The 24,449-nt window shown below is 37.9% G+C and overlaps 1 protein-coding gene across 4 annotated transcripts in view; it reads right to left on the bottom strand.

Moving 5' to 3' along the window:
- Nucleotides 1-24,449, bottom strand: part of ALCAM (activated leukocyte cell adhesion molecule) — a 123,880-nt gene that overhangs the window by 58,832 nt on the left and 40,599 nt on the right. Inside the window, exon 1 of one of the 4 annotated variants that reach the window (XM_074898624.1) lies at nucleotides 14,086-14,183. The exons of the other annotated variants lie outside the window; for them this stretch is intronic. The gene's annotated coding sequence lies outside the window, so the exon portion shown is untranslated. Of the gene's footprint in view, nucleotides 1-14,085; nucleotides 14,184-24,449 lie in introns of those variants that run through there. 4 annotated transcript variants of the gene reach the window in all.

Raw genomic sequence — 24,449 nt, 5'->3', positions numbered from 1 at the left:
TCCTTGCAGCTCCAAGAGGTTAATAGAAGAACACAGCTGCAGGTTGATTTGTTGGGTACCGCTGCCTTGGAGGGTTGAAGACTATGCAGACGTGCAACAGAGAAGCTCTGCAACATCTTTAATAGGTCCACCTTTCACATAACAGCAGCACATAACTGTGGCAAAAGAAACACTCTCCAAAACCACGGGTGTGAGGGTGTGGTGCCAGTTAAGAGTGAAAGTGGTGGCACTAGGAGATAAAATAAACTGTATTAACTACTAACAGTGCAAGGATACTAGTCTTTAAGTGCCTTCTGCACATGATCTCCTCTCCCCTGCACCGATAGAGCAGTTTACACCATGGACCAGACATGGTTTCGAATGGTGAATTCGTTTATGTCACCCTTCGAAGTTATAAACCAAATTAATGTAATTTGGTGTGGATCATTCAGCCTTGGCTTCCCTTTGAAGGGACAGAAATGCTCTCTCAGTGTCAGCACTTTACTTTCTCTTCCCATCTTCACACCTGCATCTTTTAAAATTATGGGTTTCAGTGGAAAGTAAATACTCAGTGCATTCAAAAATCTTGAAAAAAACCCATACTGTCTATCCTAAGAGAGCTTCCATAAATCACACTATTAGAGCAGGACAATGAAATGCTATTTCTCAGGGCACTGAAGACACCTTATGAGATACTCTATCATCTCATCTTAAACACAAATTTATCATACAAACAAGAAAAAAAATAATCAGAATGCACACCTACACCGGTTAGAAACCTCAGTCTGTACAAGCTTGTCTGACAGCAGCAAAGCTGCACAGTCTTATAGCTGATTAATGCATCTTTCAATTCATGTGTTTATTTTCTGAAAATTATTAAGCTTGTTGAAATTATCTACTAAAGAGAAAAAACATCAAATATTTTGGTAACCAAAAAACCCCCAAAAGATAAAGAGCATCTATTTAGTAAAATAATAGCTATTCCAGCTGGTTTGGGCATACCTAGCTGGATACACCCAAGCTAGCTGCTGTAGTCAGTGCAAAATGAGGACAAACTTCCCTGTTTCCCATCACAGACAGAACTACTATGCGTAGTCACTTATCATAACAGAAACACATGCTTAGGAACAATTACTTAAAAACACCTTGCTCTGTACTTTTCACCAGATATTACTTTGCAGATTAATTCAAAGCATAACAGCTAATGATACCCTACAGACGTAGCTGTTTTCTCTTCAGAAGGACACTTACTATGCACTGACACACCTGCTTTCCTGCCTCTTCCTCATTTCTTCTATTCATCTATCAAAGAACCAAACCCACTCTTTTCTTCTGGATACAGCCACTGGAGAGGAGTGAAGTGTGTATTAACAAGCAGCCTTTTGGCTCTGTTGTATTAAAAGGAGCAATATGCTAAGGATAACACTCATACAATTTTCTTTTCTACCTAACTTCACATTGTAATTTTAGTGAAGAACACATTTAAACAGGTATCTTCAGTCCTACGGCTTGGCTTTTTAATCCTAGGTAAATTGTGAGGTGGGGTGGTTTTGGTTTTTTTTTATGTCTACATATCTATGCATTAGTACCTGCAGCTAAGAAAAGTCTTCTGAATAATTCTTTCCTCAGAATTATAGTTCATCACCTTAACTTATGGTTTGTCTTTCACCAAACACAGAATGCAGCATTTCTTATCTTCATTGTTTACAGAGGATATGCCATCTTAAACAGTTTATATTCTCCCATGATAACAGTTGCTTTTAAACAAGAAGATAAAACTGTTTCCATTTATAAGGTGTTTTGCTGGTTTACAAATCCACATGAAAGAAGCTTTGTAAATGTGAAATTATGTTAAAGCACTCATTATTCTTAGCAGGGAAACAAAAAACAAACCCCAAAGTTAATTCAACTCGAGCTTATTAGCGTTACACTGAATATTTTAGGCCAAATACTAGATCTTTGACAGCTGACTGCCTAAAAAAAATGATTTTGTAATTATATTTAATTATATTTTTTTAATGATAAGATTTACAGATCCAAGTTATAGCTATCATCTTTCTGGAGGGATAACTTTAAAATTTATACCTGGTATGAGCTGGAGCCAACATATCTGATTTTAAAATAAAGTGCAAATAATTTCAACATTTCACAGATATGTATGAAATATTCCTAGATTTTGATTACTTAAATACACATGCCATTAAGCATACTCTTCATTTCCTGGATACAAAATTTTATAAGCTTAGTATCCTGAAAAAAAAAAAAAAGTGTTGTAAAGACTTGAAAATTTAATTTTTGACATATTTTGGTACTTATGGGCTGGAAACCTACTAGACTTATGTGTATTCTGTAACTTGCTTTTGCTGCTGTTGAAAAACCACATTTGTGGCCAGGTTGTGACTTTTCCTCTCCCTGCTACCAGTCTAAAACAAGAGAAGGAATCCAACTGAGCTCTTCTAATGCAACAAGTTTGGCAAGTGGAAATTGTGATTTACAAAGAACTTTATGCAATTCTGCAGAACCCTATATATAACTAAGCAGAGGCCTATAAAGATGTCAAATATTTGATCTATTAGGATTCAGACTCTGCATTATTCTTTCAGCTACAAATTCCTGTAAGATATCATGGAAGAAGTAATAAAATAATATGAAATATTCAAACCAGCAGATGAAGATGGAACTCATCAAAATATTAAGAAGCTGTTGTATGCACTCAACTGAAAAAAAAAAAATATTGGATAGAGATTTTATATTTAATGTTTCTGGAAAGAGAAAGTGGGTTAGATGTAGGGTATGTATTTACTCACACACCTGTTTATGTATAGGTACAATCACACTATAAATATGGACTGTTTTCACTGGAGATTTTCTTTGCTATCTCACACATATTACTGAAACTCCAAATTCAATTAAAAAAAAAAAAAGGAACAGGTTAGTGAACTCATTACAATTTCTTGAGATTTCAGCCTTCACATCCCCCTTCTTTAAATGCACAGAGAAGATGAAATGCACTAATTGAGGCTTGGGTTCTGACTTCAGTTGCGGCTACATAAATCTCTGAAATTTAGGAGTTATTCCAGAGCCATACTAGACCAACTAAGATCTGACTCTACATTTCAAATGTCGTCATGCACATTTTTAAAGTCATAGTGGAAAATTTTGTTATGGCCACCAAAAAAACCCCATTAAAACCCAATTATTTCAAATCCCTATGTCCTCGCCTCCCTCCCTGCTCATGCCCGTCAACCCACTGCAGCATTGTCTTTCATGCTGCTTCTAAATTAATTCTCTTAAACACACCAGTCAGTTTTCACGTAAAGCAGGGCAAAAGACTTTATGTAAGCCAAATACCTTCATTTGAAAGATTTACTGCTAGGAAAATTATATGTTCTAAATCTAGAGTAACAAGCAGAGTATCAACAGAAAGCCACAACCATTCTATGAATATTACAGAAATTAGCCTTTGGGTAAATATCTGAACAAGGAACAAGGACACTCATATTCTTGCTCTGTCATCAAAAAATAAAACATTGTGTATGCAGAACTTTGGGCAAATTGTTTTCAAAAAAAATATTTTTTTTAACCAACTCTGTAGTATTTTGTGATTAAATAGTAATGCTTTTCATTAAAAAGTCATTATTCTGCTAGTACAGTAAAATAATCTATCACTTGATTACCTATTCGAAGATCAGGGTTTCATGAAATACCTAGTCTTAAATTCTACTAGGTTAAACACTGAGGTTGCAATACTCAGTAAATGATGACAAACTCTATTCTGGCATGAAGGCAAATACTTGTATTTCATTAATGTAAAACAATTACTGTATTTTCTGTATCATTAGAGTTTCAGTATGAAGGGTACTAAAAAAACAACTCATAACAAACGATCCATAAAGATGACACAAGTTAGCATGCAGAAAACAACATAACCCAAAATGAAAAGCTTAGCAGTAGTAGTAGAATGGTGACACCCACTGTGTGCCACAAAAACGGAGAAATCAAAAAAGAAAAATTAAAGAAATCCCGTGTGAGAAGTGATGTTTTAATAGGTGTAGGAAAATGGTGAAGCTCCTCAACAGGGAATTTCTTCACTACATTTAAGAAAATAATCTTTTAATTGCTATCCATTAAGAGTTTTCTACAGCTCAGTAGATCTACCTAATGCAGATACCTGTGTCTTAGGTCTGTCTGCTTTTGACTTCACACACTTCAGATCCTGTGCATGTCATCTGGGTAAGTTTCCAGTTTGGAGAACAGCTCTTTATAAAACCCTCTAGGCTCATATAAATGTGTCTCAATGGTTAACTCAAGATCTTCCTTCACAGCTTGCCTACTATGTTCACAGTTCTCCCTGTCTTCAGAGGTTTTAGTTACCCAAACAACATATGGAGTTTAAAGATTACTAAACTATAAAATGAAAATGAAAAAAATCCCACTCCAAAACCAAAAAAACCCACCAACCCAAGTCCTAAGTACTTTACAGTAAAAATTTTAGGTAAACAAAGACATACAACCAATTCTTATTTACACTAAGTGTTTCTAAAACACAGTTGAAATTCTCAAAGATAACTCTGCCTTCATATGGTTATTTGTTTACCTTTTTCGAAGTATATTCATATGTAATACAGGTGCCCAAGTTAGAAGACAGAAGTTGAACAGCAGTTGTCTGATCTGACATTTTCCTCAGATGTATATAGTGCACTTAGATATATTTATAGATTACTGAGTGTTGGCATTACCTATGGATCATAAAGCAGATTGGACCTGTGCTGTTACATCCTTGTAGACCAAAATTAACACTAAACCAGGCTGGTTTTAAAACATAATTTCTACCTAAACTTATACAAGAAATAACTTGACAGGTCCACATGCTTTTTGAACAAAAGAAACCTTGACAAACAAATGCTTTTTTGCCCAAAGGTTTTTCCTGCCTTCAGTCTTCACCAAGCAACTCACGCAACACTCTCTGTTCAGCCCCTTTCAGACCGATGAGTTGTTTCACAACAAACTAAAAGAGATACAAGTGATTTTGTTGACTTTTGCCAAAACGGGCCAACACATTTAGGCTTAAAATGGAACAACACAGGAAGCAATATCAGAGGCTCACGTCCGACAAGGTACATCAAGTTTTCCCTGACCCTTTGCTACTGGCTAACATGCACATGCGCTCCTTGACTGATCTGTATTTCCACTTTAGGGATATATACTAGAGGAGCAGCTGCCCCTGAAGTAACCACAAAACATGCTGTTTAATCCAGCTTCTATAGGCATTGCAAAATAACCTGTCAATGCACAGTTAATTCACAGAAATTCACCAACTTCCACAGAAAAACCTGAAATTGGTCCAACAGTGACACCTCTGAGAGACTTTTCTAGGGTTTTATGACACTTCAGCATTATGTATCTGGGGAATACATAAACTGAACAAAGGCAATAATAATTTTTCAAGTGATTAAGTCATTCTGTGTGTATTGTAAGTTGAAATATGGATTTATAAACTACTGAAATTCTAGCCTCTAGCTTTAATCACAATCAGTAAAAAGAAAGTATTTATAATTTGGTGCCCAACTGTGAAAATAAAAGCCATTTTCTGTTTTGGAAAAACAAAATAGATTTTACTTTCAGCTCATTCTTCATGCAACATGAGGTAGGAAGAAGCAGCTTTAGACTGCTGCTTGTAAATGTCACTTGGAGGCATGGCTACTTAGAAAATTAAACCCGTAATACATCATATTACAAATGCAATTCCAGGTCTCCTAGGTATTAACCTCATGTTCTAAACACAATTTAATTTGACTGGGCTGCCTATCACAGAACTATGGAAAGCATTTCATACTTTTTCCATTATAGCACATTGATCAACTCTTCTAACAACTTACTGCTATTCCACTCACATAAAATATCAGAATCACTTCTCTTTCGGTTGCTTTTATATCTTCTGTTCAAAAACTATGTGACAGCAAAAAGCAGTCAGCAGAGTAAGCATTAAAACACACATATAATCTACTTGATTTTACAGAAATGTCAGCATATTTTTTATCTGTTATTACAGACTTGCAATCTTCCGTATTGCTCAGATAAAAGATACCACAACTTCTCTCTGCATTTCAAATGTTGGCATTGTTAGGACTTCTATCATAGCAGCATGAAGCAACCTGAAGACTCAGCCTCCACCGTACCAGCCACTACACATCTCTGGAGGCAGACTGCCACAAAACACCTTGCAAAACAAGCAAATAGCAGAGGGAAAAGACAAAAGGTAAAACATTTCTTCCTCCATCTTCTCCTCCCCGCCCTTAAAGTAGCCATGGGAAGTAGGATCCAGCAAGCAGACACAAATCTGCTTTCGAAGTGAGGAGCTGTACCATGGAGCTGGGAATGGCTTGCCATGTGCTGCTGCTACAGGGCTCTTGGGTTTGCCAAGAGACCTTACGTGGCACACATGCCACTGCAGAATGTGCCTGCTTCTCACCTGCAGACAGGACGCTGGAAACCTCACGCTTTAAGATGGTCTTCCTCAAATCAAGGCATGAAACTGAGGAAGGGGGCAGACCTGCCTATTACAAGGGGCCAGAGACAGAAATCACATCTCCAACAAGATTAACCCAGGAATTCAATTCTAAATATGCCATTTTTGTGGCATCTTGGTCAGTTTGTTTTAAGCAGTGAAAAGTCACCTTGAGGGAGATGGGAAAGGGTAAGAGGCAAGGACAGCTTTCTGCCTAGGGAAAGCACATTTCACAGATTCAAGAGATCTTAAAACCCATTATGTCCAGGGCTTGCAGCCACATGATAGAACTGAGGCCAGTCAGACAAAACACACACTGAAAGCAATAGATATTCATCTTTCTCTAGGTCTGGCTTACACAGTGACATCTCCCTGCAAGGTCTCCTGTTAGCAAACCCCCAAGGATGCTACCACCAAGGGCTGCTGAAAAATGAAGTGTTAGGAAGGATGCACAGTCTGCATCCCTTGGTGCAGGATGATCAGCCATAATCAAGTAATTCAACATAATACCCAGTGATGTACTGTTCTGCTCTACAGGTCTGAACACTTACCACAGGTATCTACACTTCTTTTTGGCCACATTCATCTCAGATTTATGCTTTCAATCAGAAAGTGTACAAAAGGGAAGCACAGCTGGTAAAGCTGTTCCTAGATAATAACTTTATTATTTTTTAATAGAGAGGAATCAGTAAAAGTAGCAGAAACTACAGAACAGTAAGCCATAATAAGCTGAAGATATATTTCAATTCAGTTAATCATTAACAAAGAACATTTATAAAGTAGACTCCTTCTCAAAAACGTTAATTCAATCAGAGATATATTTCTGTACGAGCATGACAGCACAGCCATTAACATAAATTTAGAGTCAGTATTGCTTTTTAGCTGATCAAAGTGACATACAATGGAGAAATCTGATTTCCTGAAGTAGCCCCTCAGTCACACTCCAAGAAGGTATCTAGCTCAGAATCACAAGGTTAAGCACAACCAATTGCACATCTACTATGATTATTATGTCTCTACACAACATAACATACCCCAAAATTCCGTTGTCATGGGTAAGTGAAATTCTGTAATGCGATGCAAACCCGTAGAATCCTCTATCATATTAAACCAGCAATTAATATATTTAGAAAGAGAAAAAAAAAAAACAACCCACAAATCAAAATCCATTACAATTCAGCAAATTCAAAGTTGCAATTTGTGAAAATAAACAAAGAAACAATTTTTTCTTACTCTCTGAAGATACCTCAGATTCCTAAAAAGACAGAAAATAAAACCCTTCTACACATTTAGAAATTACACTTTTTTGAATCAAAACTTTTAAACATGGATTTGTAATAAGATATTTAAAATATAGTTTAACCTCAGTTGCGGATTTTTTCAGCTTCCTCAAGGAATTTAGGCCCCTCATCTTAGAAAACAAGCCAAACAGCCAGCTGAAGAGCACAGGCCCTTTGGTGTATGTCAAACAGGCATATCTGCTGCAAATTAAGAGCATTTTCCCCAGCTTTTGAAAGGTGTCATCAGACAACTCCCCATCCAGTGCAGGATCCACAAGACAAGCTGCTGATAGTTACAATTCCTATGCTTCCCTCACTCTTCTCACAGGGGACTCATTATAGACCCAACCCATGTGCTTTTTCACTAACATCAGTCTCCCCACATAACCTCACTGAACTCTAAAAACTGAGTGTTACAAAGGTAAGTTGTATACTTTTTTCCTGTTAAGCACACCTGAAGTCCTCCATGTCGACTTTAATAGTCTCATAGTCTAAGGCTCACCACACAATTTTTAAAAAGAACAAAGCAATAAATAATTTCTTTACTCCACTTAGTTGTATTTGTTGTCACATCTGCCAGGAGCTCCATTAACGGTCCCAGTGTTCCTTTGGTTTTCCACTTGTTGCCTGCAGGTCTAAGATGCTAACAGTAATGTGCTCCAAAAAGCTACCTCTTGCCAAATACAGAAGCAGCACTCCCAATTCTTCTGGTGTGCATCATTTATAACTTTGTTTTATACTGAGATTTTTGGAACAGGTGGGAATACAAAGAAACATGAGCAGAAAGTCAGTCAAAGATACATCTTTAGGATTAGATACCCACCCACCACACACCTGGAGATACCACAGAATCACACTCACAGAAAAGTCTGGGTTGAAGGGAGCTTTGGAGATCATCTAGCCCAACCTTCTGTTCAAAGGAGGGCCCAGATCAGGTTATTCATGTCCCTCTCAAGTTAGTTCTTATATATTTACAGTGAAATACTACATTTTAACCTAATTTTCCTTTTCAAATTAGGTAACGAGTGTAATAAGAACATTCAAATACCAAGTGGGTGTTGACTTCAATGAAGGCCTTTCATTTTGACTGATTTTCATTTATGAAGTCTCTTTACTTAAGGAATAACAACTTCTGATATAATTTCAAAACAGAAAGGCGAGGTTAACAAGTTGCTTTAACACCACCCAGTATCTGCCTGCTCTAGCTTTATAACAGCATGGAGACACCACCACCAGTAAAGAGGCAGCTCCAACACTAGAGCAGAACATCCTAGAGACCTTGTATTCTAGGTGCCATTTGGTGCAAAACCCAAGCCACCACATTGTTTTCCAGTTGGAAAGAAACTGCTGAGCTGCTTCATAATTATTGTGAGACAGTGGAGACAGTACTCAAATACCCCTTCTGTGTGAGACTTGGGTCTGTCTAAAGCTTGCTGACAGCAATCAACATCAATGAGTGTTGGATCAGATCCACACCTGAGAATTTAAACAATTTAATTAAGGCTTTGTCAATCTCAAAGTTTGTTCAAGAAGCAGTTGGCCATTAACTGAAGAGGACAGGTTGTTCTTTTAAACTTGTAAGGCTCTCCCTCCAGGACCAGAACAAACATTTTAGGTCCTTAACCTACAGTTAAGGTTAATCTGTTTTAACAATTTCCTAATCGGCTAAAATGCTCTGGATATTGATGAGAACAGAAGCATGACACAGCCTCAATTAACTGAAGGGCAAATTAACTTTTCATCTGAATCCTGGGACACTAGAAAAAGAACAGTTGGGAGAAGTTGGAAAATTTGTCTCCTGAAGAGTAAGGAAAGATCTGAAACACTAACTCTCTGAGAAGAACAAATAACTACAGGAAAGGCACTTGCAAAGAGAAGAATTACAACCAATCAAGACTGGAAGGCTCAAAGGGTGGTTCCATTAAGAAACTCAATGTCAGATTAAGACCACAGGGAAGAAAAATCTTCTGAATGTCACCTTTGTTAAAAGGAGTATTTTAAGAAAAAAAAAGAAGAGACAAGAAAGAAATGTGACTTCAAGTTGTGAAAGAAGGCTTTTCTTCCCCCTAAACTCCGCACCTGATTGCTAAAATAGGTGCTATTTGCACTTTAAGTAGCCACCTCTATGGATTTTATGAAAAGACTCTTAGTTGGAAACCAGGATCGCTATCTACTTGTTAGGAAGAATTACACCAGTAGTGTAAGAGACACCTGGACTGCCAGGCTCCAAAACAACAGCTGGGAGGGCACTTAATCTGTTGAGGTTGTGATTAACTATCCCGAAGTTGATGCTGGGAAGCAAGAGAAATAGACTGCAGCCAAAAGATGAAGTCAAGAACTCAGCACCTGATGGTGAAAAAAAATATAATTATTATCTTGCACATATGCAGACAGAATACAATCTATACCTTCAAGAAATGCCTCACTTGATAGGTACAACCTATCACTAGCCATAGCATCTATTACGCTGCGGAGTAACATTTCTTGTAACATGATCTGCAGCAAATAAAATGAAACACATCTCCAAAATAATTATGAGGAAAAAAATGCTGATTTACTATTTAAGTAATGTCACTCTAGAGGCAATCTGAAATTTGCTGTTCTTGTTACTCAAGGTTCCTTGCATAAATACCACTGAAAGAAGCAGATACAAACATAGCACTGGCAAGAAAAATATCAGTAAAAAAGATGAGGAAGCGGAAGCAACTGAATAACAAGAGGTTAGATGGCAAAAACACTTGTAACTGATGAATTTTTAACTGAAATGTATGTGATTCAATACCAAACACTGGCAAAATTAACAGGTTCCATGAAAAACTGTTTCATGCTATAAAAAAATTTCAAAGAACACTGAAAAATCTTAAGAACCCAAATTTCTTCTAACTCTATTAAATCACTAAAGTACTTTGAGGACCTTAAGCTTCCTAATCTGTAAAGAGATTTTGGGGTACTTTAAGACATTACAAAATTCTGTTGGGTTTTTTTTTTTTAAATTATTGAAACCAGCATCTTTAGTATATCTGTCAAAACTATGGTTTAGTAAGTTGGGTATTGTGAACTTTGTGTGTTTTAGCAATGTCAAAATTCTTTTTTTTTTTTTTAATTAGCATACAAATTAATTCTGATTCATGAACAGTCCTTCCTGAGCTGTATAAATCAGTTGTTTCTACCAGTACCTGAGGCAAAATCTACAACAAAAATTATGCTGAACACACTACCACTCTTGCCTTTTATGTTCATGCTTTAAAATTGCCATTTCAGCTCCTCAACAACTGCTTTAAGTTACACACCCACTTTTCCCACTTTAAAAGGTAAATATTATCAGGATTAAAGGATGCGTTTCAAAAAATCCACTGATTTTTTGTATGCTGACGTAAAGTTTACCAATTAATTTTTTATCAAAACACAGTGAGTCATGAACTCAGAATATTTATCATACTGTATTTCTTGTAACCCCAACGAACCACCTACAGCCATTTTCTAAGAAAATTAATAGGGCAATATCTTAGGTAAAACTAATCTCACCTAACTGTAATTACTTTCCGTATGGGTTTTTATACCACTCTAGCATCATCTTTGTGCTCAGATGAGAGAAAAAGGCACTTCTAGGAAACCAATAATGAATAGTCTTCCTTATGGTGAACCACGCCCTTTTCCCCTTTGCTGTCAACTAACACCGTTTAGACAGCTGGCTCAGATGTACATGTCCCCAACTGGTCAGATAAATTCCTGTGACTACTGTACTCAAACTATTTATACAAAACCAACAAAAACGCCACAAACAGACAATAGTCATTATAAAGAAGTTCTCAACAGAAGCTGACAAGTTAAATATACTGTGCATAAGCTTGCAACTGTTTCCAGCCCTGCCTCAGTACCATTTACACACCTGAAGCTACCAGAAGCCCTCCCTAGAGCAGGGCTACCCAGTGAACCCATGCTCACCACTGTTCCAGGTCCACTTGTGCAGCAGAGGCCTCCTCCCTCTGCTGTGCAAACAAGTGAATTTGGGTACCCGAGGAGGTCCACATACACAAAATAACAGCACGGTATTATGGAGCCTGAAAGACTTCACATATTTATCAAGTTTTGGTTCACATGCTTATAAAAAAAGCATCCTCATTTCTATCACATCAGTACAAATACTCACTCTGATTTTGTAGAGTCACTTGTTTTCAAGTTGAAATGCTGAATATGCAGTTTCAGTATTTTTACAATTTTTGCAGACAAAAAGTAAAGGTTTCTAGTAAAAATGCTGACATTAACTTGCTGCAAGTGCTACCAATATCTTTAAAGTTATACAACTAGAAAAAAATACACATTTGCAAAATCATGTAATAGATCACTGTTGAGAGTATTACTTTTCACAGATAACATAAATGATGGATTTCTTTCCTCAAAGACCAGTAGATATTTCACAGACAATGAATACAGAACATTATACAGGCATTTCATCTAGTCTGCAGTATTAAAACGTTCAAATAATTTAGAAGATGTAACAATGACACCAATGTATAAAACTTTGTCATTGAGACATCCATATATCTTAGTCTAAACATCAAGATTCTCTAGATATCTCAGTTAAAAACCTACATAAGTTTTGCAATATATCATTATTACAGTAAGCCACCAGGGTAAAAAAAAAAAAAGGACAGTGGTTTATGTTACTTCTTGAAATTAATTTAAAAACTTCAATTAATAACACAATTTTCCTGTTAGAAATTTCTTTGGTATTTGCTAAGTGAACTTTTGTGACACTGCAGATTTGGTCCTGACAATAACTAAATAAATGCTGTAAAGTAAATGAGAAAAAAAAATCTGTTTATAGTGTTAAGACTGCCACAATTAAGAACTTGTGAACAGCTGATTTTTCAAAGGAAAGTCTGTTCCTGTGGGAAAGATTGGATTAAATAAACAAGTCCTTTCTCCTATTCAGTTCTCTCCAACACAGGCAAAAACATAGTATCTCTTTGTCTATAACTCACAGAAAAGACAGTTTGTTTCAAAGAAAGAATCCTGAATTTTTCTCACTTGTTTTCAGGCAAAGTTTATCTAGGAACATTTTCGTGAGACTAGCAATTTCAAAAAATAGACAGAAACAAATAAATACTAAGCTACTATCCCAAGCAACACAGTCATCCTCCTCACACTCTCCCTTAAGAATTGTAAGCTACTACTCCTTATCTTTTACAGAGCTGTTGGCTCTTTGTGATTTCTTCCTGATCTCTTCCTGATCTAGAGCTCTCTTTCAGGTACAAATGAGTTTTCAAATTTCCTAGCACTTCTTCAAGAAAAGATCACTCTAACTGATTCTGACTGAAAACTATCTCCCAAAGTCGTGAAGAGCTGAGGGAACTTGCTTTGAGACACAGCCAAGAAACTTTTAGTTCCTATGTTTAAATGCACTATCATCTCTCTCAAACTGATGTCTGACTGTAACAGATCCTTTTTTGCAGTCTGTGCTAACACAACACCTGAGCACATGTTTGTTTTGCTAGGGAATCAGTATTACTTGAATCGGAATCCTTTGTCCTTTGGGAAAAATGAAGGAAAAAAAAAAAAAAAAAAGGATCTGCATCACTTACTACCGAGATATTTCTCCTCCTCAGAGTATCAGGGTTAGATATTTGGATGGGTATCTATCCACTCTACTGAATAGTGAAATTAGCTGATACCTACTGATTTGAGGGATGCTTACAGGAGTTTTATTTTCTCACACATCTGCACTGACTGACTACTGTCACTGTTACCAGTAACTTGATCAACTTTACTGACCAATACGTGACTCTTCACAGGGAAGGATAAATGCTGCTATTCTTTTTCTCTGGGGAGATCACAAAAGTAACATACAGAAAATACTGTCCTACCCCCTCATACAAGCAAGGATAACTTATGTGGTACCATGCTTTGTCAACTATAATCTGATAGCAGAGAATAATCCTGCTGGGATGAAAATGGATGTTTTTACATGCCATGAGCTATGTCTGCATCTTCCTTTTACAATGAAAGAAGTAACATTTGAGTAAGACTATTCAAGCATAAACCATACTGCCATTCAAGAATCAAGGTTGGGTAAGAGCACAGTTGGTGCAGATTATATCAACATACTGTATTAAGTTCGCTGGACATGTACTCTCTCCAGGGTTTTATTTTCCTCTGTCCTATACCTCTGCAGTCATTTTGTGAGAACTGTGTATAAACCAAGAGCAAACAAATCCTTGTTAAAACTGTTGTATTTTACATCCATTTTGCAGTATGAAAGCTGCCTCTGCAAGGTACATGGTAATATACTATAAAGGTTTAGGGGTGTGACTTTACCTGGCTGTCTTCCAGAGTCTCATTCACATTTTAAATTCAGTAGTTGAGGTGCAGCATGGAAGCAGTTTCTCCCAGAAGGGTTACATGCGCAGAGAGAAGCTGGATCTCTCTTCTGTGTCTTGGACTAATCTCTTAAGTGAATGACAGAAGCTAATCACAAAGGCTGACAGACTGGGATACAGTGGGTTTGCAGAGACTTATTTTTTACTGGATAGGTAACTGTTTTGTAGTCAATTCTTTATGGTCAATTTTTTACTGGATAGGTAACTGTTTTGTAGTCAATTCTTTATGGTCATTAAAATCAAATGTTTTATTTCAACATCAAGATAAGTGGTCTTGAACATGAAATGAGAGCAAACAGGCTAACTCTGCCACTCCCCTGTCCTTCAATTCCAGTACCATGGGAAATGCTTAAGGAAGTTAGAGAAGAGACAGTACTCTACTAAGACTTGGGACAGAGTTGTCTTCCCTTATCATAAGAACTCCAGACTAAAGGCTGTCTAACAATGTGGCACCTTAAAAAAAATATGTTTTGGGGTAATTTTAAGCGTATTGTTGCTCCCTGACTGATACTCAAAAGCAAAATAAGAAAAAACACTGCATACTTACTGGCTCATTAGTATGTCATCTGGTCAGAATTAATTTTCTCATGCAATGGGACCACCTTAGTGATCAATTCTCCAAGAGATAGCTGTCCAAAAGCCCTAAGGGTCCCCTGCTGGTGAAATTCAAAAGCATGTTAACCCTGGCTCTGTTTCTGGCCAGGAAGCACTTAACCATCCTAGCTCTATCTGGGAGGAGACAGAGGAAAAGCATTAGTGGGTCTGGTCACAGAAGCATCAAGGAGCTTCAGTGGGGAGTCCTTTGTTCCCAGTCTTGATTTCCTACTCTTTGTATCATATTGATCTACCTGCTACTATCTCTTTTTTCTGTAGATGAGCTTAGGTCATGCTTCCTCACCATAAAGTTTCCAAAACTAGAGTGGGAAAGGCAAGTAAAACCAGACAGCTCATCCGGCCACATATTCCCTCTTCCTCCTGCCCCTTGCCCTCCCCAGGCAACAAACTAGACGCTCTGAACAAAATGAAAGCTGATACGTTTTCTGTAGATGTCTCTGTTCCACCCACCAAGAGTGCATACACACATTCAAAGAGGACAAGGCCAAAGGTTTCACCTGATCTAGAAGCTAGCTCTGGAGAGATTCATCTTAATTAATTACATCCTGCTTTATAAATCCAGCAGACAACATGACACATGTGCTACACTGGTTTCAACAATGCTGGAGAAAAATTAGCTGACAAAGGGGAAAAAATTTGCCTTTTCATCCTTTTTTCCATTTGAAATTAATAGCAAAACGTATACCAGCATACTGTAAAAATGCTGAAGTCAATATAAAAATTTGCACACGTAAGGACCCCATGTATTTGATACATATTTCATAGCATTTTATTTTTAAATAACAAAGATTTTTTGAATGAACCAGTTTACAGGCATTTTTGCTACATCTATGTAAGCTACCTAGGAAGAACAGTATTACCATTTCTATTTTACAAGCACAGAAGCTGAATAAAATAAAAAAGAAAAATCAACTGTTTAACAGATGTTTGAGCTTACAGAGTCTGTACTTCATACCCAGCAGAGTTGACCTGCAACCAAACATGGAATGTTAAAGGTGATATCAGACCAGTTCAGGGTGTTTATATACAGGGTCACCAGCCCGACACCAGCAGGACCAGCAAGGAGGAAAGGGAGGTGTGACTGAAGGACCTTAGAAGTGCCAGGCTATGCACGGCAGCGAGACAGCATCTCTTGGCACCCTAGGCAGCCCCAGACCTTCCCATTTCCAAAGCAGCTGGAAGAGGAATGCAAATGGTGACACACTACGTTTGTACTTACCAAAAGCTAAATGTTACAGATGTTACTTAACAGACTGAAAGTCCTAAAATGAAGGTAACAGGCCCTGACCTCACTATATTAGTCTCAGTACTTCTCCAGTCCTTTAACTTCACACTCTGTTTCAAATGGAGTAAGCCATTCATTGCTTTCTAAATAGGCACAACAGTTAGCCCACAGTCTGTGAAACTTCATTTCAAAAAGGAGAAACAAAATGACAACTCAGGATACTTGAGTTGTCCAGGTGCCATAATCCCTAGATTAAAACCCAAGAATTTGAGAACACAGGTTTACATATTCATGACAAACTACAGTTCTCTAAAAGCAAGGCTGCTATAAAACTCTCTAGGCTATACATGTCCATGGGGTGATAAACGCATTTATGATGCCAAATTAGTTTTCTAATTTACACTGCTGAGCCCCCAGGAAAATCTTGCTCCGGTCATTCAAAATCATTGTGATTCAGCTTTGGCAGATGTTTAGCAAATTAAGTACAACACCTGGTACCTTATTTTGATGTTGAGTTCAGATGAGAGTGGGATATAGCAACCAAAATACACAACTTTGTCAAAGTAGTACCCCTGAACAGTAAGGTAAAAATGAATAGCACATTTAGAGAATGTTGAATACTATTGTCTTTAGTGATGTATTTCTTAATTGCCAACAATAACTCAGAAAGATCCTGAAATAACAGAAGTTTCAGGAGTGGGAATCAAACAATTGAAAAATTACATAAATTTGCAAGTAAGACCTGTCAAGCTTTCTAGCAGAGAGACTTTTAAACTCTACCCTCTAAATTATTTTTGCCAAAAAAGAGAAGTCAAAGAACAGAAGTCTCTGGTCACAAATCCACAGAAAAAGAGACATCAAAGAAATAGGCGATACAGTGCACTTTTTTCTTAGAAGGACAAAGCACATGCTATCTGCCAGAATAATGGCTTATTTCAACAAAACTACTTAGATGATCTATTTGTCAGTGAAAGTAAGGGCTTTTAAAGACCGCTGCAGATTTCATATATAAAAAGGTACATATGGTTTTCCTCATATTGATGTTTTTATACGATGTTGTTGGAAGGAGGTACAAAGAAATCATGGCTGGCTAGGAGTGACAACATTAAGATTATACTTTCATATGTAAAATAAAGGCCACACTGAAAGCAGACCAACAATTTGGAGTATTCTCCTGACAAAATACAACTGTCTTAAATAGTATATAAGTATATACAGTATGCATGAGTTCTCCACCTTGTCTGCTTTAAACGATTCAAGTGACCTGGTCTGAGTCATTCCTCTTCTGAAAAATGCACAGTTGAAAAATGGTTCCTGATAAACAGGGAGGAAAAAACGCTGAACATTAAGTTCTAGTGCTTCACACTGTCATTCATACTAACTACCTTTTTATGAAAGTGGACTTGTCTATACTGAGAATTCAAGAGTCACATTACAGCTCCCTGCATAGAGCGTACCCTTGGAGGTTTGATTTCAAAAGCCAGACATCGCATTGTATATTCCCTGCTGACAAGAAGTCACTCAGAACCTATTACATCACTCTTCAAAGAGTGATAAAGCAAATGCAGGAAAACCCCTGAAGTGATCTGATAAATGATTTTGTTAGTTAGTTTGGCACCAGTGTGTCTGGTATCTAATACTTATGATACACTGCCTACCAAGTACAGGGTATTAAATTCCTGCTATTTTGTCTCAACAAGAAATGTATGCCGTGACACGGGCCTTTGTAGTAAAGTGTGGGAGGAGAGAGAAGTTAGAGGGGAACACAATACATTTCCCAAATATGTAAAGAAATCAGCGAATTGTGTTGGGGTTGTATATTGCTAACAGGCTACCATTAGGAAAAAAAAGGTCACAATTTAGACTACTAATTCCAAACATATCATGTTGCCAGCATTACCTAGTTTTCAAACAAATTTTTTTATTGGACAAACCCCCCAAATCAGGGTTTCAAAAGACCTTTCTCTTCTCTGACAATACATTTCACGTAATCTCTAAGTATATCCAATATCAAGACTATGAGTGAAGAAGGGAAGAAAAGGAAAGACAATAATCTAGAAATTAACCTATTTCACAGAATCATGACAGAGTAATTCAGGCTGGACAGGGTCCTGGGAGGTCTCTAGTCCAGCTTCCTCCTCAAAGCAGGGTCAGCCATGAGATCCCATCAGGCTGCTCAAGGCTTTATTCAGGCAAATCTTTAAAACCTCCAAAGATAGAGTCTGCACAATCTCTCTGGACAACCTGTTCCTTCTCAGTGAAACTTTCCTACCCTCCCAGTAGAAGTATTTGTTTTCTTCACTGTCCCATTTCAATTTAAGGCCGCTAACTTTTATTCTTCCCCTCTGCACCTCAGTACTGACGTAAGCTATCTTTCCTGTAACCTCCTCATAGGGAGAAGTCTGCTGTCAGGTGCCCCTAAAGCCACCTCTCCTCCAGGCTACACAAGCCCCACTCTCTCAGCCCCTCCTCATACAGCAGGCTCCCCATCACAATTGCTCCAGTTTATCCCTGTCTGTGGTGTACTGGAAGGCCCAAAATCAGATGCAGTATTTCACATGTGGTCTAGTGAGTACTAAGGAAAGGGAATAACCACTTGGTGCTGTGCTCCTGTTAAGGCAGCCTAGGATACTTTGCCCTCCAGCTTCAAGGCACACTGCTAGTTTTGCACAGCTTGTCTGTCAAGACCTCCGAGAGATCCTGACAAAAACAGAGGGAAAGAAGGCTCTTGGGACTTAGTGTGTCTGCAGACTTCTCATCTGTGCCCACTGTCACTGAATCACCTGTCCTGTTCAGGAACAGGTCCACATTTTCCTTCTTTTCACTGTGGGTGCAGTGGCAGATAGCCTTGTTGCCCCTGATGACCCTTTCCACTTTCAGCTCCAGCTGAGCTTTGGCTTCCCTAATACAATCACTATGTGCCTGTGCAACATTACTAAATTCCTCCTTTGTAGCCTGCCCCTGCTCCCACCTCCCCAGTGCTGCCCTTTCAAACTGAAGTTCAGTTGTGATCTATCTACTTGTTTCCCTGAATAACAGGTAGTAACGTTTTCACGCCTGGAGGAAGGGACAGGGGAGATGTCAACCTTAAGGACTTGAGAGGTCTCAAGTGAGCTCCATAATTTCATAGTTGTTACAGTCACTCACTACATCACCAAACAGTTTCTCCTTGTTCATGAGGCACAGATCAGAAAGATATTACCCCTAGCTGGTCCATTAGCATTCACGTTAACAAAAAAGTAATTTGAAGTCTACTTCAGTACGAATTTTATAATTCTAAGGTATTAAATATTACATAAATGATGGATTTCGTGAAAAACGCACCTAAGCTGCCTCTAGACTTTATGGTGTCTTTGTATGTGAGTGGTTTTAGCTACTTTGCCCAGTCATATACCTAGGGCTGTAAGAATTCAGATACAAAGGTGCACTTGATAGCAGTAGTCACTGTATCCAGACTTACGGCAGTAATGAGCCTTTCAGTGTCTTGAGATTAGTCCACATATTAGAAAAATAATGTAATGTGAACTTCCAGGCTAAGAAATAGTTTGGTATTGGAGCTTATGACAAAGCATAGGGAAATAAAGACTAAGCTGAAAAATACTATCATCAGTATTTTACTTTTTTTACTTAGTTTATCTAAAGCAAGCAGATGTGTGCAATGAATAAAAATGTCTGCTTTGCAGCATTTCAGTGAGTACTAGAAAAATATACACTTGAGTACACAAGTTAAATATTGGCAGAGGGAATCCTGCATTTGAATATAGGGTAGTTTTGTAGGTCACATTAAACCCAAAGGAACAAACACAAGAAGTGCCCAATTCTTCTTTTTATTAAATAGCACACTTCTGAATATTTCCTTTACAGTTAAAGCATTCTGTAACTAGTTTACTATTAGCAAAAGTCGTCCCCCCGCTCTGGAGAGCATTATTTTTTTGTGTGACAGAGCAACCTTTCTACTCCAGACCAACCTAACTGTCAGGTAGAAGGAGTAACATTGGTCTTTTTTAGTGGTGCCATCCTTGATTTTTTTTTTTTTGGATGAGGCTTCCATTTAATATATTCAGCTGTATCTGATGTAGATGACTGTCTGCTAGGAAGAAGACAGATGACCCCTCTATATTACCCTGTGAGGGAGCTGCATCGATTTTGCAATACCACCTTTTCAATGTTTCAGTTCACAGTCTGGAATTTTTGTCAGTACTGCCACTATTTCTCATTCTCTTTCTGTGAAGAATCCCCATCTATCGTCCCACTGGATGAAAGCCACAACAGCTTTTGCTCATCTACAACAAACACTGTTGTATATGGAGCCTGGTGTCCTATCGAAATATAGCTTATGTAATCATACTGAGCTGAGTACCCGTTCATCCATCAGCTGAGCTCTAATTACTTTCACCTGAAAATATCTCAGAGTTGATACACAGCTATCAGCCTCAAGGATCTTAAGTACTTACAATTTTCTCACTTAACAGAGGACTATATTAAACCCATATTCACTTTAATTTGTTCCCCTTTGGAGAAATTAAGTCCTGTCTGGCTGATTCTCCTTGGAAGCCGGTCAGGGTTATGGTGGATAGGGGGTCAGGGTTTCAGCAGTCTGAGGAGGTAGAAGGGAGGTGTGGGACAGACAATACGAAGCTGTTTGAAAAGAGATTTCATTATTTCTACTGCCTGCAGATGGATGTGTTGAAGTGAGAATACATGCTAACTAGTATAGCTTAATCAACATGATCAAGGTGTACAGTAGCATGTCTCGAGTTGTATCTTCTGGGAAATACCATTCTTGACAAATATAATCAGAAAGCTTCTGTAAGAGAACTCTATGGAAGAACAAATGGAAAGGGGAAGTGATATTTATTTATCATATCTCAAGTTGATTTTTACGTGCTCCATTCTCTCACAGATTCCATTCACTCACACTCTTGCAATCTCAGACTTGGAAGTACCGCAACACGTGTGCCCAAGTGGTTTGGCCAGCATCTCATGTGTGCAACACTGATTTGAATGCCAGCATCCTGTAATATCGTGCTTGTGTAAACAGTTGGGTCACACCTGTTATGACACCATCCTTCGCTTCCAAGTGTTGCTTACTGGTCATTTCTCCTTGTTTGTTTGAAATCTGTTTTTCTCTCATGAGTTAAAAATTTAAAAACTAGTCACTTGGATGATATGCTGCAATCTCCTTGTCATCATCCCGTTGCCAGCAGAAGACACTGTGTTCTGAGTAGTGATATATGTTGTGGTCTTAGAGTGGTCTCAACATAAACCATACGTTCCTCAGTTTTACTGCTAGCAATGGTGTCCTGGGAGCAGTATCCTCAAACTGTGTCCTTTGTTATCAAGACAGGCTGTTCCTACAGTCCTCATCCTGCTCTTTCTTTTGGCGCTTTCAGTCAAGCAGGTACACACAGAAATTCCACTCATACTTCATACATACAATCTTCAAAAGTTTAACTAAATTCCAAGTGTGTGCAATTTTCCTTCCAAGATCACATAACTGTTACAAAGTAATCAAGACTTGTGGCTTTTGAAACCAGTATTTGTTGCATTCATGGTACTTTGAGGGTCTGAATAACACTGTAGGTGTGCAAGGCTTAACTGTGACAAATGGCTTCTTTGTAAAATCCCAGAACAAGAACCCACCTCTCCACTCTCTTCCAGACACTTGTGGAAGAACTTCAAAATCTCTTTCACATAGGACATATACAATAAGATCCGATACCCTAAATGCATCAGTACCTGTGTAAATCGCCCACAGTGCCAAGATGAAAACCCTCCATGCTTACTAGATCTGCAGGTAGCTTTTCTCTGTCTAGAAAAAGTAAAAATCAGTCCTCATATTGTCAGCGTTAATGAAATATGGAACTATCATAACATAACTGATTTCAATTTGGTCTTTACCTTGTACTGGTCGGTACTTGTGATCCTCAGTACACTTGAAAAGACTTCCGATAATGGCTAAGGCACAAAACTTTTCCAGCATTTATATGACACATTGTTTCCATGATTTTTGTCTGGTTTTTAGAATTGCCTCTAGAACTTGCACCTAGACCCTGGAAGGCTGATTAGTTCAATTAAGCTAATAAAGGAAAAAAAATAAAGTGTATCTCAACCTTCACTTGACATTAACAAAAGTGTTTACATGGCACAGTTCCTAGCTTTCCTAGCCAGCAGAGCCTCTGCAACACAACCGATTAATTAAACAGTGCTGAGAAGTTAACACTGAAGGTTACTGATTAATTGTATGTTAGAGCTGTCTAATCAAGTACCCAAGGCAATAAACAAATACAAAGATAAATTACACACTGATTAACACAATTATTTATAGTTTTATTTTTAACTGCTTGCTTGCCACATGGCAAACTTCAACCTGAGTAAACAAGGGAAGAGGGTGATCAGGATCACTCACTGTATTTCCCAGCTGGCTATTACTGCTGTTTTCCCTTGAGGGAAATACATTATTATAAATCCTACTTTGTGCACGGTCATCACATAGGCATATAAGCTGAATGAGCAGTCATACAACATTCATTTATCATGTTTTTTTGATTACTACTGCTTGCTAATATATGTCTCCAAAGGCTTGAATCCAGCATCGCAAACAGCTGCTAGCCTTCATTATGAGAAAGCAAGCAATCTACTCTAAACACTACAGCCTTATAAAAGGACAAGATTCAGACCCCAAGACGATGAACAACATCTTCTCTAATTCACAAGCTCTTCTGTCTAACAACAAATCTCTCATTTCAGGGATCTTCACTTCAATGTTTGAACTTCCAATCCCAAAACTGCAACACTTCCATCTGGTAAGGCTACTTTTATGGCCTTCTCTAAGTCATCACATAATTTATTTCTCCATTTGACAATGTTGGGAGACAAGTAGTAAAATATATCCTCACTCCATGCTACAAAGGAGGAATTTAGAAATGTTTCTTTGTAAACACTGGGGCAAGATTTTTTACCCTTATCATGGTTCAGACAGGTCTTTCGAAGAAAATGCTTCAGGAAGGGCTCTGAAAGAAGGAAACTCCAGAATCATTCTTATTTGTCCCAAAGTCACTGAAAACAGAAGTCTGTCTCCAGAAATGTCATCAGTTCTCCTCCCAGATTTACTAACTCTGATTCATACCAAGAGGACTATGAGAAGACTCTCCTTTTGTGTCCATCATCCACCTCTCTCCTCTGAAGAAAAAAACCAAAAAGTCATCTGTGCCTCACAAAACATGATTACTGAGAAAGTCCAATGGCTTTTATCCATCCCCTGGTACTTACCCCAGGATTTCCACTATGCCACAGAAAGATTTATTAGCCATTTTAATGGATGAAGCCGTTTGTCAGTCTGCTGTTAATATAGTCAGAACAACAGTCCAAAGTTTAGTCTTGTCCTGTATTTCTCTTGTTATAAGCCACTGCATATCCAATATAACCACAATCAAATGTGCCATTAAACTTCTCAACTAGGAGCAAGATAATTCAAACTTTCCCTCTGTATCTAAACAGACCCATTTCCTATCTATATCACACTAGTTTTAAAGGACTCCCTGCCACAAGCCTGGTTTAAGACAAGAGGCTCAAGTACATCGTGGTGGCTAACCCTGTGCCCTCTAATTAAACACCTTCCCCAGCTTACAACACTCACAGTAAACCACAGATCTCCCTTTTTCTGTAGGGCTGATGTGCTGGAGCTGTCAGATCTCATGCATGCTCATCTCCCACCACCCTGAAATAACTGCTATTTGAAGCTGCTTGGGGGGGCTGAAAAAATGAAGTCTCAGGAAGAGTGGATCAGCATGAAGTAAAACTGAAGGTCAAAGGCTGATTGATGTCACTACTGAATATTGTAATAAAATATTAAGATTTGATCAATTTACATTCATAAGTAACAAACTTCACACTAGTGCCACTGTCTTTTTAACGTTAAAATTACCTTTAGAATTTATTTTTTTTTTAAATCTGGTTGCAATTACAATCAATCAAGAACAAACCAGCCCATCCCTTCTCTCCTGAATTATGGATTCTGTGACATCAGTATAAATTACACATTCAAAAATCTGTCTTTCCTTGTTTCCAGAAGTGGTTAATTATATAACATTGGAGAACTGTTTTTTGGAAAGCTAATTTTCATAAGAATCTTTAGATCTGCAATAGCTTGTTTCCTTTGGAAAATAATTTTCACACAGCAGAAAAATCCAAAGAATATTAAGCTTCATCTATGTATTTACCAGTCCTGTGAAGATGAACCTCACTCTTCTGTACCAACAATATTTCTCCAACCCCAAAGTCTCAAACCCACTGTTTGACCCATGTAAGCATGGCTCTCTTTGGCACCCTGGGTTTCCAACTGTCACATGAGAGTGTGTGTCCTCTCACAAACTTTTAGATTAAAACACCTGTTCTGAACATGCTAACATACATGCAACATGCTAAAAGTAGGCAGCCTACCTTAAACAACTGTTACCATT

This window comes from Athene noctua, chromosome 1 (assembly GCF_965140245.1).
Source record: "Athene noctua chromosome 1, bAthNoc1.hap1.1, whole genome shotgun sequence".
NCBI lineage: Eukaryota > Metazoa > Chordata > Aves > Strigiformes > Strigidae > Athene > Athene noctua.
This window is presented reverse-complemented; position numbering and strand designations above follow the sequence as displayed.